This window comes from Aphelocoma coerulescens, chromosome 5 (genome assembly GCF_041296385.1).
Source record: "Aphelocoma coerulescens isolate FSJ_1873_10779 chromosome 5, UR_Acoe_1.0, whole genome shotgun sequence".
In the NCBI taxonomy this organism is placed as follows: Eukaryota; Metazoa; Chordata; class Aves; order Passeriformes; family Corvidae; genus Aphelocoma; species Aphelocoma coerulescens.
The window spans coordinates 48,101,371-48,116,285 of NC_091019.1; the positions used below are offsets into that span (position 1 = coordinate 48,101,371).

General features: G+C 37.6%; 1 long non-coding RNA gene across 1 annotated transcript; it reads left to right on the top strand.

The window, feature by feature from the left end:
- Positions 1-1,424: 1,424 nt before the first annotated feature.
- On the top strand, positions 1,425-14,260 carry LOC138110840 (uncharacterized). Its single transcript, XR_011151101.1, has 3 exons — positions 1,425-1,468; positions 12,018-12,072; positions 14,131-14,260. It is a non-coding gene; the product is annotated as an uncharacterized lncRNA (long non-coding RNA).
- The last annotated feature ends 655 nt before the right edge of the window (positions 14,261-14,915 follow it).

Consider the following 14,915-nt stretch of genomic DNA (forward strand, 5'->3'; position numbering starts at 1 on the left):
ACAAGGAGAAAGCTGACAGAAACTTGGTGAGCTGGATAATACAATTGCAAAGTAAATTCCATTAAAAAGGGTAAAAAGAGTGACAAATTTGAATGCCGAGCAAGAAGGTAGTGAAGCAACCCAGATTTCGCACACAGCGTGATATACTGAATAGACAAGAGTCTGGTTTGTGATTCTTTCTGCATTTTACTGTTTCAGATTGAATGTCTTAACTTTATGACATTGTAGGGGTAAAAAGGATTTTCTTTCACATACTCCTAGGTGTTATTATGACTGCTGTCACTATGCTTACAGCACAAAAATCCTGTTGTTTATTAAAATTACAGGGTGATTAATTGTCTAAACCACTTTGTACGTACTAGTCCTATGATGCCCTGCATTTCCTAAAGCTGTGTGAACCTCAGTGGTTAGGAGACAACATGTTTATGGAGATGGCATTGAATCTATATGATATTTGTCATTGCTGGATCATAATTTCCCATAATTCCCCATCGCTGAGTGAATAGAAAATGTTACAGAATATCACAATATTTTAGGATACTATAGACAAGGGAATAGAATATAAGGACATGCTAGCAGTCTCAGACACTCAAACCTGGACAAGGCCTGCATTTTCCTTTAAAAAACAAAACAAACAAAAGAAAAAAAATTAAACCAAGTGAGTTCATTTGTAGTGAGAAAAGAAAAATACCTGAAGTCCTGAGGCTAATTGCTAGTTGTAAAGTGCAGTCTGCTTCCCTCACCATACTGAGAGGTGCTTCAAATTTATTACTTGCTGTGTTGCTTTAGGGGCAGATTTGTGAAAGGGGCAAGAGCTTGAAATAATTCACCTAATGGACCCTCAGTCATTTAACCAGCTATTTCAGATGGAAGCAGTGCTCTGATTAAAGGGGAGCTGCTGATACAATGAATGACTGCCCTGAAAGTCAAATGGAAATGGCTTGAGGAGGGAGGGGAAGGGTAGAAGAGAAAAGATGAAGGTAGGAAGCAAGATCACTGCAATGCAGGCTAGCAAATGTGGCAGACCAATCTATCATGGCCTGCAGAGGTAGAGGGACGTTCCAAAGACTGTGAAGCAGTATATAACATGACTAACAAGACTGTAACCATTCACACATTTATTGACTGAACTGTATCCACAGATAACATTACAGATAGCTCCGTCAAAAGATGACATCTTCTGCATGAAGAACAACACCTACTGTGTTTCTTTTGATGGACTACAAAGGTACTTTTCTCACTCATTTAAAGTATTCATACACATGTGGAAAACAAACCCAAACCATGAAAACCTGCTAGCTTTCTTGTTTTCCAGTCTCATCTTTCCCCTTTTTCTGGTATGATCTGCAAAGGTCAACAGGAAATCAGGGTAAGAGCACCTGAGTGAAATTCATGTGGGTGGTTCAGAGTCTCTAACTGCTGCTCCTCAGAGTGCAACAGCTCCTTGGAACCACATCCAGCAAAGAAGGTAGGACTGACACCTTTCTGCTGCAGAAACCTACCTGAGCAGTGGGAGCATCCCTGCTGTCAGAACTGGGTTTATGACTCACAGGCATTTAGGCTTTCATTTAGCAAGGGACAACAACTTGCAATAATTGCAAGCCCACTTCCGTTTCTCTTGCTCCTTCTTTATGAAAACACACAAAAACCTAAATACTTGTGTATGTTTGGTTATTTCCACACATGCACAGATTTATATATATATTATTTATATATTTATATATATATGTGTATGTTCCCTGTGTATATTTGTTTAATCAACAGATTTAAACTGACACTTATATGTGACTATTTTTAAAATACTTAGGACAGAGTATAGGTGCGCTATGTCTTTGCTTTTTTACTTTTGGTTCTTTATCTATTTCACTGAGTTTACACAATCAGGTTCGTCGCCTACATATCTGTTACTAATGATGCAGTAAAATTTGAGTTTTTCATTGTGTCTTGTAGTCTGTCAGAGTTAAAATTACTAGTTAGTTAGTTAATTTCAGTTAGTTTTAAGTAAATACTTATTTTTCCTTTTGACTCTTAACATGCCATGGGAAGCAAAAAGAATGAAGCAGAATATGGACCTATGGAAGCTGTTTTTTCCTAAATAAAAACCTTTTTATGTACCAAGCTGGCTGACCTTTGTAAAAACAGTAACAACAAAGTAATTCAGGCAAATAACATATTTTAAAAAATGTTATATTTCTATGTCTTATGATTTTGTCTGGTTTACATTTTTCGTGAGTACAAAATAACACAGCTTTGAATTTTTTTGTGAACTGAATCCATTTGCAGAGTCTGACCTAGAACTTGATCAGTCCTATATTCACTGTTACTAACAGCAAACTGGGGGAGAAGACAGCTCATTTGTGACCATCCTGCCTGTATAATTTTCTTGATGTTACAAAGCCCACATGTACTTTTTACAGTACTCTATATATAATCTTGCAAAATTCAACATTAACCAAAGTGAGATTGTCTGTTGACCTCTGTCAGATCAAGGATGTCCTGTATTCAGTTTATTTAGTAATTTAGCAGAGCCAGAACATGTGTATGTCTCAATATTTGTATGTTGAAAGCGAATTACTGAAAGGTATAAATCTCTGCTGTAGTGCAACTTAGAGTAAAAGCCCACCACTAGATAAAATAACCATGAGCTTTTAATATAATGGAATCACAGAACATTCCGAGTGAAGGACCACATTCACTAGACCAGGTTGCTCCAACCGACCCGGCCTTGAACACTTCCAGGGGTGGGGCATTGAATCCTTCTCTGGAAAACCTGTTCCAGTGCCTCACCACCCTCACAGTAAAGAATTTTTTCCTAATATCTAATCTCTACCTATTGTCTTTCAATTTTAAACCAGTCCTCCTTGACCTATTACTATATGACCATAAAAACTTTCTCTTCATCTTTTTTGTAGGCTCCCTTCAGGTGCTGGAAGGCCACAACTAGGTCACCCTGGAGCCTTCTCTTTTCCAGGCTGAACAATCTCAATTCCTATAATCCTGGTTATTGTTTCTATATTTAATTATGTGAAGTATGGAAGTCAATCTTTTTGAAGGAAAAAAACCCCAAAACAGTAATGTAGAACCTGTACAGAAGGGATTATTTCAGATTTTGTCACACCAGAGGCAAGTTAAATCCATCTTTGGGTTTTTAGGTTTTGTGCTGTAACCCTCTGTTAATTGCATTCTCAGTGGGATGTGATAGAGTGGCTCCCATTCCCTTACACACTTCTGCCCTTCATCCACATTCCAGCTGCATTTAGACTCAGCTGAATTTAGTAAGCAACTCTATTTAATCTTCACCTATTTTTACTGCAGGAAGTGATTTGACAGTTTAGGGCCTTCCTTTCTCTAGGCACTTGGATGCTACCTCAGATACACCTGAATGGATCACATAGGGCTGTTAAGAGCTTGATAAGGTTGCCATTTTTCATGCAAATGAGAATTTGTCTATTACTGATATGCTATTTCTCATCTATATTTGCAGAGAAAATATTAAAGTGTTGAGATTACAAGGTTACAAATGAGGAGTACACACACACACAGCCCACCCTGCCCAAAAAAAATAAATGGCTTGGTGGTATTGCAACTTTATCTTTCCTACCCACAAGGATATCTCTGTTAGCTAGGGGTGATATGTTATTTTAGTTATCTTTTGATACATCACCCCAAAGGCAAGGTGGGGATATCAGTTAAGTGAATCGAAATAGGGAGAAAATTCATTGAACTTGGCAGTTGCACACACACTGTAAAACCTACCAAAAGAATAGAATGAGGGAATATAGAACAATTCTCATTTTGCTATAACCCTACAGATTTCAGTGGGGACTCATGGCTTATCATGACATCAGTGAGAGGAGGACTAGACTCTAGATACATTAAACAGGTTTGGAGGGATATCTTGCTTAAGTAGGAATAGGCATTCACAAAGCTAATCCTTTTCATTTTCTGGATGAGTAAATGTTGCTGTTTTTCTCTCAGACTTACTGGGAATGAGTGTGTAAGGCCTGACATTGATTTCAATGCAGAGCAAACTGTCACCAGTAAGTCTGTGTTCAGATGCACTGAGACTTGCAAAGGCCAAGTTGTGAAGTTAGTTAATTAAGACAATCTTTCAGTGATCATTGCCAGTCTCTCTATTTTATGTCCTGATTAAATATAAAATATAGTTAATACAGTTTAAATCGTTCTAATGATTGTGCCACAAAAGCAGTAATAGAACATATAACATGCTAAGAATGCTTATTGTTACATAAATGAAAAGCTATACTTGAGAAGAGATGGACCATAAATCCTGTAACTGTCATCCACTAAAAAGGGAACATGAATTTAAGGGTATATATGTCCTTGTGCCCTGATGTCAACTAAATGTCTCTTCATACAGCATTTTTCCTTGACAGAGTATCAGGGTATCAAGTTTCAGACTGAGTGTTGGCTCACCCAGCTACGAAAGGGGACAAGTGAAAAAAATAGATCAGAAACTGTTGGCATGTGACAGCAGAGTTGTGTGACTCTCACTGAAGTGGTCTGAAATAGAAGCTGGACCAGTCACTGGCTCCCTTCATTGCAACAGGGCTGGGAGGTGGTTCTAGTCCATGGCCCATCCCTGCTGAGTTGCAGGTACTGCTGCTGCTGACCCATTACCACTGAATAAACTCATTTAAATACTATAAAATGTACTTAAATAAATCAGAATGGGGAAAAAATAAACCCCAAACACAAAACATTTAATACACTGGTGGTCTCAAAATATGTAACAGGGCAGCTATAGAGCATAAAACAAGCTGGCACCTTTTACATTTTCTGGGTCACTTCACAGAACAGACAGTTGCAAGAAGAGCCCAGGAGAGATGTTTCTTGTTAAGGTGTAGAGAACCCTCTGTTACTGTTTAGGGTGTAATATTGCTATGGTATCAAAGGTAAAATCCAGCATTCAATAGCTACAGATGAGTCATTTTCCTGAGGAGGTTTTAAGGTACTGAAGTGAATTAAGATAACTTTATACTGTTGCTGTTCTTACCAGTTCAAAATAATGGCTGGTTGCACTAGAGGAGTAAGAGAACTCCACTGAGTTCCTAGTGTGCCCAGTGTTTTACAAACTCATAGCACAGATACAGTTCCTTTCCTGGGGTCTTGCAACATAAATGATCAGCACACATTCACACATGCGTGCACACACAAAGAGTGCAAAGCCCCAGAACCACTCAAATAGGATGTGTTGGGTACAGAAGCAGAAATATAAAGAACATCCACAGACTGTTCCTGAAAGACTGTAGGGTAACTTTGAGCTGAACTTCTGTGTGCACTGCGTGATGGCAGATAATGCTTCCTGACCCCTGCTAACAGACATTGAACTTGCAGAGCACAGAGGTGGATATTGTCATTTCCATCTTGCCAAGTATAAATGGAGAGACTCTTGGCTGCAGATGTCTCTTCCAGTTTGAAAGGCAGCTAGCCCTCTGCCCTGGTAAAGGACCAATCAATTGACTAAAAATACAGCTTCTGACATGAAAATGTTCCCTGCTGAGCAGATTTCATAATAGACTATTGAGATAATAGAGGAGAGGAAAGGACAAACTTTAAGACAACAAAATCATTTCAGTTCATGCTTTAGTTTCAAGATACTTCATAACTACATGAAGTGCTGTTATTTCTCATTTTCTTCTCATTTACTTCAATGTTTCTGTTTTGTCTTGAATGAAGACTACCTCACATTAAATTCTTCACTCTTCAATTGATACAACACATCTCTTCTCTCTCTTTTTTTCCCTTCCTCTCTCTGCTGAGATCTTAACACAATCTTGAAAAAGAATCAACACACTTGAGAGAGTAAAAGTATGTCAAGGAAGGTATATTGAAACACTAAATCAGGAGAAAACAGTGGATGAAAAGACCTTCTATAACATGTTGGAAGATGTGGGGAAGAAAGCATTTATGGAATTAACCTGTCACGCTATGGGTGATCCCAAGCTCTACAGCTTTTCACACTCTGGTGTGTGTCTATTCCATAATTAGGGTGGGAAGGAGAAAGATTGCTCCTTATGAACAACTAAAATGAAGGCAATTATTAAGCTGTGCATATTTTTCTTCTCATTATGATTTAAATGAGAAAACACCAGTTTATTTCCTGCTCATTTTTATTCCCTTCTCTTGCTAAAAGGCATTAAAATCTTTTATACTACATGGAGAGATGGGAAGCTTAATTACAGTGCTTCTAAAGTGCTTTGAGATCCTGAAGTGAAAGATGTTATTGTACCATGAAAAAAAAAAAAAAGGTTTTTGTCCTTTTTTCTGCTAACTACTTTACAAAGCCTCTTTTGTGTTTGTGACTTCATTTCACCACCTGCCTGAACAGAGGGTTGGCTTCCTATCATACTAGCCCATAAAGTAGAATATAATCTACTACAGAAGGCTATCACTAGAGATAGCTTTGTAACACATAGCTATGTGTTACAATTAGAGTTGTAACACTCTGTTCTTTTGTGTATAATAATGTCACACTGTACATAAGCTTCTCAGTATGAAATTCTGATGCTTCTGGAACCCAAGTAACCTGAAACTTTTCTTGTGGCCTGCTGAAATATCTCACAGATACGGGATACTGACTCTGGTCAAAACAATGTCTCTATGTGATTGGAGCTGATATATTCCATCAGTTCTAGACTGGAAAACTATAAGAAATAAAGCCAGGTCTTTGGACCTTAATGTGATCTTCACCTCTCAAATAAGTATTCAAAGATTTTTTGTGAACAAGTGCAAGGGAGGCCAGTGTCATCAGGTAAGCAGAAAGTTTGGTTTCTCTTCACAAAACCACAGTACTCAGTTTTGTGTCTCTATTGGCTTTCAAAAGAATTTTTGCTGTTCAGAACACTGGTGGTTCAGAGCTCTGATACAATTTCATTTTATATTTTTCACTTATAGGGGGTGCAATTGAAGCCCAAGCCTATACTGTTATTTCTGTCTCTTGCAAAAATGGGTAGGTAATTTTTTGAAAGTACATGAAATTTCTGTATCCAAACATCCCCACATCATGCATGTTTGAATGCTTATAGAACAATCTTTCCTCTTCAAAATGAAAGACGCTTCCCTAGCTAGTCAGAACAGGAGAGCTGTAGAGTCCTCGTAATAAGTTTCCCTTCATATCGTCCATGTTGGGGAATGTATTGGATTGTTACAGAGAAATGCATGAACTCTTCCAGCTGAAAGAAAACTGAGTACTGTTGAAACACTTCTGACCTCCCACCCCATCTGCAAACATGTAACACATCTGTACCCCAGGGCATTGCAACACCATCCTTCAAAATGGACGGGCAGAGAATAAAGCAATTGCCATATGGCCTTAGATCAGTCCATCACTAGTGGAAAATGTGTATTCATCGTGCATTTGCAATAAGCCCAGCTGCCTTCAAGTGTGAGCTGTACATAGTCGGCTCCTGCAATATTTCTCTTCCTTTACATGACTCCCTTCTATCTTGTTAAATCATCATTGATTTCTTCACAGTCTCTCAGCACATGACAGCCTGGTGGCAGCACCCACTCAGTCCAGCTGTGACTAGAGCTGTTGCTTTGGTACATCATCCTTAGTCATTCTTGTAGGTTTCAGCAGCTTGTAAGTCAAACACACAGGTGAACCCTGCAGCTGGCCAGAATATGAGTAATAGGTTGGGGTGCATCTTAACGCCAAAATGGTTGCAGCAAAGCATATCCATCTGCGTGAAGGAGACAAAGGAGACCAGCAAAGTGGAACAGCTTGGCTCTTACATATGTGTTTGCATACACACAGACATAGCCAGCACCACAGTCCTGTGTGCTAAACATCTCAACCAAGAATGAGGTTTTGGTCCAAAAAAAATAGTGAATATTAGAATGTGTTTTCTTTTTCGTCTTCTACACTTTTAATTTCTTCACCATTCCCCAAAGAACAGGTGCACTTTATCATAATCCTAGACTGACTGAAGGGTTCTTGAGGAAAAAAGAACCATTGTGCTGTGCAGTGCTGCAACCCAACTCCAGACTTCTTGCAGCTGAGAGTGGGACAAGTCAGTGACGCATCCTGAACACAGGGAATAGTATTCATCTGCTCATCATGTAGGTAGCACATTGTGATTACAAGTGGGCATATGCAATGTACAACTTGGCTTGGCCAGAAATTACCAAAACTACAGGATGATTTTTGGACAATAGTAGAGTTTTTGAGAAAATGTGTTAACTGTAAGCTCTTTAAGAGAAGGTTTAAATCAACATAAAGAAAGGAAATTATGTTTTTTCATGGGCTGTTTTAAAGTTCTTTGGACTCATTCTCTAACTAATTTTCTATTACAACCTTTGAGTCCTTTTCACATGCGATATTTTAGTGGGGAATGTTTGTCCTTTTATATTTTAAGAGATACAGGACAAAGATCTTATGTGAGCTGGTTTGTGTCCTAATGAAAACGGTCAAAACTGCGTTTGCTCATGCAAAGAAATAAATTTTGCCCTGCTATTTCCTAGAATCCTTTTTTGTTTTCCCTTTCACATGGCAGTTGTGTTTCTGACCTTCATAAAGAGAACCGGAACAGATCCTATGTTTGTTCTCAAGCGAATTGCCCTGAACCTGAGCTGCTTCTGGGCCCTGGGTCTTATGCCTCATAGGCTTGATGTACAGATTGACAGTCTGCAAACAAGTTGCCTACACAAATTATATGTACAGTTGGCATGTATTGTAACAGCCCTTTCAGGATATTACCAGGAGATAGGTTGCCTGGAAGAGGATGAGTCCAGCACAGCAGACTTCCTGCAGCAATACTGCAGAAAGCTTGCAATATTTTTATATCAAGGGAAATGTTTTTCTCCTGGACACTCTTTGTGAATCACATAATACTAATCCCAGCTGCCCTCTTAAGTAAAAACAATGCAGGGTCATTCTCAAGAGTCATATTTAAAATACAAATAAGGCAGTAAAAGACAAAGAGTGCAGTGGCATCCAAATGTGTGTGACATACATGCTTCTTTTCTGTATTTCTTTTTCGAAAAGGATGGGTAAGGTTTATGTCTAGCTGCCTGTGAGCCTTCCTACCATCACTTCTTTCTCTTCACTTTGAAAGAAAAGACAGTAAATATGAACTCATTACATTATGCAAATTTGATTAGGATGTACAACAGCAGGAACAGTAAGCTACAGTCAAGAAAAAGATCCTTATAAATCCAGAGTTAGCACAAAGTGATTTTAAAGAAGTGGGATTTATTTATTTTGCAAGCAGAGAAGTCTTTGATGTCATTTACAGAATAGGCATCCTATTAGCTGGGAACCTGTCCTAATTTACTCTTGTCAAAATCCTAGACAATGGTTTGATAGGCTTTAAATAAGGCAGAGATGGTTGTAGAATTGAATTTGAGTTTAGTAAATATTAGCTGCTATTTTTCCATTTTATTCACTGATACATTTATTTTACCATAGTTATTACCCCACCATTCTTGGTATGTCTGCTATGAGTTTTGTCAGTGTGAAGAAATTCATGGCAAAAGACTAACTGACATGTAAAATTGGGGGTTATTTTATTGTAATGTACTTTGAAGACTGATTTAGAAATAACTGACTTTAAAATTAACTGCTTATTGTGTTTGGGTTTTTTGACTGATTATTTTTAAGCATTATCTGGTGAGGAAGACATTCTCTCACACTGCGTTTATATATTTTTGCTTGAGAAATATTTCAGTTTGGAAGTAATTTTTGTCAACAGTGAATGTCTTTAGCAAGTAAAACCTGGAGTGGTAGAAAAAATGTCTTGTAACAGTAGTGGAAATTAAGGAATGTATAGTCTCTCAAACTACAATTTGATTAGCACACAAATACAGCCCTCATACTCTTTATACACCCAGACAGAAAAAAGACAGTATCTTTAATGTTAGTGACCACTCATTGTATGTCGATAGCATTACTGAGAAAAGTATGTTGAAATAGGTTGCTGTTCTTAAAAATAGATGAAAACTCACTGTTTGTAAAATCAATTTTCCTTTGAAACTGATGCACATCTTGGTGTGTTTGTCTCTTCTGAAAAGTCACTAGTATTCAAATTCATTTAAATAATGCATATTGCATACATTAGAAGAGAATTGCTAAACCAAACAGTGAGTTTGTTCCCACACAATTCAAAGACAGACATGCACAACTGATCAAATAAAAAGTGTAAGCATACCTGGTTTAAATTTTTTAGTACTTGAAAGGCAGTTATAAAATAAATCTCTATAGCAATAATAGAATTTTAGAAGACCTTGTTTCAAATAAATAAATAAATACATTTAGGCAAATCATAATCTATCTATATGCATTTCTGGAAAAAAGGAATGACACAGAGGTGAAAACATAATTTATCAGCACTTATTTTCACAGTTCCTTCTAGAGCATTTGTACAGTCTTGACTTACACAGAATTACGAAATAACACTTCCTTTTGCCAGCCCAGTATTAGAACTGTCTTGTTTCTTCTCTATTGGCTGTTGATTTTCTCACAATTATCATTTAATCTACCTGTGCTGTTTTTGAGTGGGATAGAGTTAATTTTTGCCATAATTGCTAGTAGGGGCTAGTAGGGGCTAAGTAGGGGCTAGTAGGGGCTATGTTTTCACTTTGTGCTGGAAACAGTATTGAAGATTCAGGGTTATTTTTGTTACAAGATAATTTTGTAACAAGCTGTCCATGAGACAGCAGTGTGCCTTCCCTTGTGGCCAAAAAGGCCAGTGGTATCTTGGGGTACATTAGAAAAAGCATTTCCAGCAGGTCAAGGGAGGTTGCTTTTTTCAAGGCACAGCAAGAACTATCACAAGCCAAAGTGGCTTCTGTGTACTGGGGAAAGTGACACTTCTCTTCCATGAGCCAAATAAGACCAAAAGTTTCAATCAGAAGTACATCTGACAGTGTTTTCTTCTTAAGAACAGGAGATGTGCTCTGGTTTTATATCTCATATAACATCTATATCTTACTGGCTGTGAGGAGATGTCTAAACGTTTCTAGCAGCCTTGAGTAGTTTTTTTCTGATGGGCTGGATCAGACCAAGGACACTGGTAAATCATGTAGTATCAGCACATTTATCATGCCAAACTCTGCACTGGCTCTGCAATCTCCACATCAGGGTCTAGAATTTTTTTGCAACATAAATTTTGTTTCTGATTGAAACCTGCATCTGCAGAGGACATTCTTCAGCTTTAAGTTTTAAATAACTCCAGTGTTTTAATTTCTCTTCCTCATCCTAATCTGGGGTTGGGAAGGAAGTTCAGTAGATGTGAGAGTGTCTGGTGGTTTCACAGAAAGAACACTATGTTAAAAAGTATACAGAAATGTTGGGAAGGAGAACAGCATATTTGCATCCTATTTGTTGGCATGTGATTTAATGAAGACTTAAAGAGCCAGAGTTTCACTATATATTTGCTAGATTTCTGATGGTATGGTTTGATGCTTCCACCTCACCCTAGCCTGACATCAGCTGAAATCAAGTGTAAGATGTTGCTCAGAAGCTTAAGTGTTAGTAGTTCAGCTATAGACAATGTAGGATTAAACAGTCCCAGATAATAGATAAAATGGTAAGTAAGAACAGATGGTTCTTAGGTTGTGCATAGTTCTGTGCACAATTCTCGCTGGGCTTTCTTGGCATAGAACAATGGGATGGGATTGATAATTTCTGATTTACTGTCATATGCAAATGAAAAAATAAGCAATATTGATTGAGCTCATTGGAATTATGGGAAATATATTATACCCAAATATAGGAGATAATTATTGGCTCTCTTATAGGAAAGGAGCATTTAGATTTCAACACAGGGCATTGGTGCTCTCAGTCAGAAGGAGAATTTTGTGCACAGAGACACAGGAAGACCTGGAGGAGTTTGGTTTAGTGAATATTAGGAATGTGTAGGCTCTTGGTTTTGTGCGGTTGTGTATGGTAAAACCCAAGGGAACTACTTAAAGCTTTGCAAGGGGATTTCATATCATCCTCTACATGGACTTCCATCTCAGCAGTTTGAAGTCTTAGATTTATATATTTGCAGGTGAAATGGTGGAGGTGATTCTCCAAGAAAAACTGACCTACGGCAAACAAATGAGGTACAAACTGATATATAAATGGTCTCATTTTTCTTGTTTTTCTTAAAACTGTGATATTTCTAAATAAAACCATATTTAAATATAAAAATTCTTGAGATTATTTGAGTTGGTTTTGCCCTTAGCTGATCCTTATTCTGCAGTAGTAGTGCACTCTCACTATTGTGTGACCATAGTCAGTCACATTCACAAATTGAATAGTAAAATATGAAGACAATTAATGTGAGCAAAAAATTTAAAAGCAAGTCTGAAGCCTTTTTTGAAATTGTCACATGGATGAGTTTCTCTTTTGGAGGAAACAAAACCTACCCATTAATGGATGAAGTAATTCCATTGGCATTCCACTGCACCCGGCTGTAAGAAAGGCTTGCCTGTTACTTAGCAAATGCTTTCCTTTACTTTGAGCTCCCAACACTTGCTTTCAGGCCTAGGGGCTTTCATTAGGGTGTCTAAGAGGGACTGAAATGTTTAAACTATATGCCTGAAACTATCAAAGAACTTCTCCAATTCAATTTCCTACTGTATTCCCAGCAGCAGGAATGCAGCAGTGACTGTATTCTGAGGTACTCTTCACCACCAAAAGTGTATTGGAACAGAAACTAAATCAGTGGTAGTAATTGAGTTCAGCTCTAGTTCCTATCCATTTGAACTTAGTCGTAAAAATCCCAGCACAACAAGGCTTATAAGAAGTAAAAGCTACAAAAGAGACAAGGAAGAATGTGTGAAAAAACATTTTAAAATTGGCCTGGAGAAACCCACATTGTGACTGTAGCTAATCTTTGGAATAAATTCCTAAAAATGTTAGAGAATTCAAAATTAAGTATTTGAATGATAAAACATGCAATCAGTCAATAAATAGTTTCATGTAAAACAATGTAAAAATGTAGAGCTAGGGGCTGGCACGAGCTCACCCTTTCAATAAATGTATAGAAGAATTAGCGGCAACTTTACTTTATGAAGCCAATGGTTAGGCTGAAATACACAATCCTATACTCAGTGTGGGTGGTATTTTGTCTGTATTCAGGCATGAAAACCAGGTAGTGGTACTGCCTGTGCCAGTCTGACATTTAATTCATTTTAACAATATTTTATTGGTATAAATAATTGCCCATTATTTCCTTCTCCAAGTCCTCATAGTCACCCAATGGTGATTACTGCCCGCACTTACAAAAAGATTAGACTTTTAGTTCGTTTTCTTGTTTGTTTTCATTTTGTACACAGAAGCGTAGAATAAACCAACAAACCCAAAGGAGAACTGTATGTTTATCCATAAGGATGATTTAGTCAGTAATTCAATGACTTTCCTCAGGACAACACTGTTCTTTCTCTGGCTCTGTATTGAGTAGGTGTCCACTGACAGTAATGTGGCCCAAGATATCTACATTACATGAAAAACTATGCATTCAGGCATGTAAATGTTTTTTTTTAGTTTCAAACTTTATCCTAACACAGGCAACTAAACCACAGCAGATGCAAGCTGAAGCTACCAGTTCAGTTTGTGGAAGTATCAAAGGAGACTTACCTTTCTATTGACATGGTAGGAAGAAGATGACTTTATCAGGCAAACTCCTCCTGACAGATCAATCCTCAGCTATTTTATCAGATCCTTACAGAATATTAAGGTCAATGAATGAGAGGCCTTCAGTCAGCTCCCATGGGGTGATGGGGTAATTGATTTTACAGACAGATTTCAAGATCAGGACAAAAAGGTGCCTTGAATAGATATTTTGCACAAAGGAGCCTAATATAGAGTTTATGAATTAAAGATATACCTAGGAACTTTGACCTATCATTCCTTCTGACTTCCTTTTTAAGGGTAATGTCATTCCTTGTAATCACTGAATTTAATCTTTGCTGGATTTTATAAGACAGATACCCTCCCTTCTGTAAACTTTTGAACAGGACTGAATATAGCACAAGCTTAATTTATTGCAGCTACAGCAGTGAAAAAGCAGAGTGTTGGTATTGGTTAAACTGTAAGTCAAAGCATATCTGAGATATGCATCCATCAGTGGAAATACAGTTACACCTGTCATGACCTTTTCCATTGTTTTTTAACAGGGGAAAGACTGGACGTTTCAGGAGTTGAATTAACCTGCAACTGGAATTAATCACTGCAGAGCAAATCAAAATTTGACTTTGCAATCTATTATCAGAGAAAATGCCACCTGAGAGAAACATCTGATACAAATCTGGCCTTGCGAATCGAATTGACTTGGTTAGGAAGTTGGTCTAACAGGAATTTTGGAATTTGCAAATCCTGCTGATGTTAAATATTGTTATCAATAACCCTCTTGCTTTAATCAACAACACTGCTAATGCATAAGGAATAACTGTCTCAGATTCATCAGGATACAGACTAAACAGGAAATATTTGGATGACTTTAAAAGCTCTTTGGGAGAAAATATATATATACATCTTATTTACCTTTTGCTGTGACTGATCCTGCTTCTGATATCTCCTAATAGAGAGATGCAGGATCCTTTCGTGCTTAATGAGCAAAAAATTCATCTTTGGGAGGAATGAAGCTCTCAGTTAGAGGTAGAGTCTGCAGCTTATTGCTATTCAAAGTGCAAATTTCCTTACCTCTTTTAGTCACACAGAGAATGACATTTGGGCTAGTTCTTTGTAGCTGAGCTTTTGCTGACTCTTGGAAGAGGAAACATAAAAAAAACAAAGATGTTCTCTCAACTTTCAAAGAATTCTGACTTCTCCCAAGGCTCAGGCCTGTAAGCAAACCTGACCATACACTGGGTTCAATCGATGTGCTTGAACCATTTCGCCCTTATTTAATAGAATGTGTTAATTTGGTGTTTCTGAAGTAGGTAATTGGTGACAGTAGCAA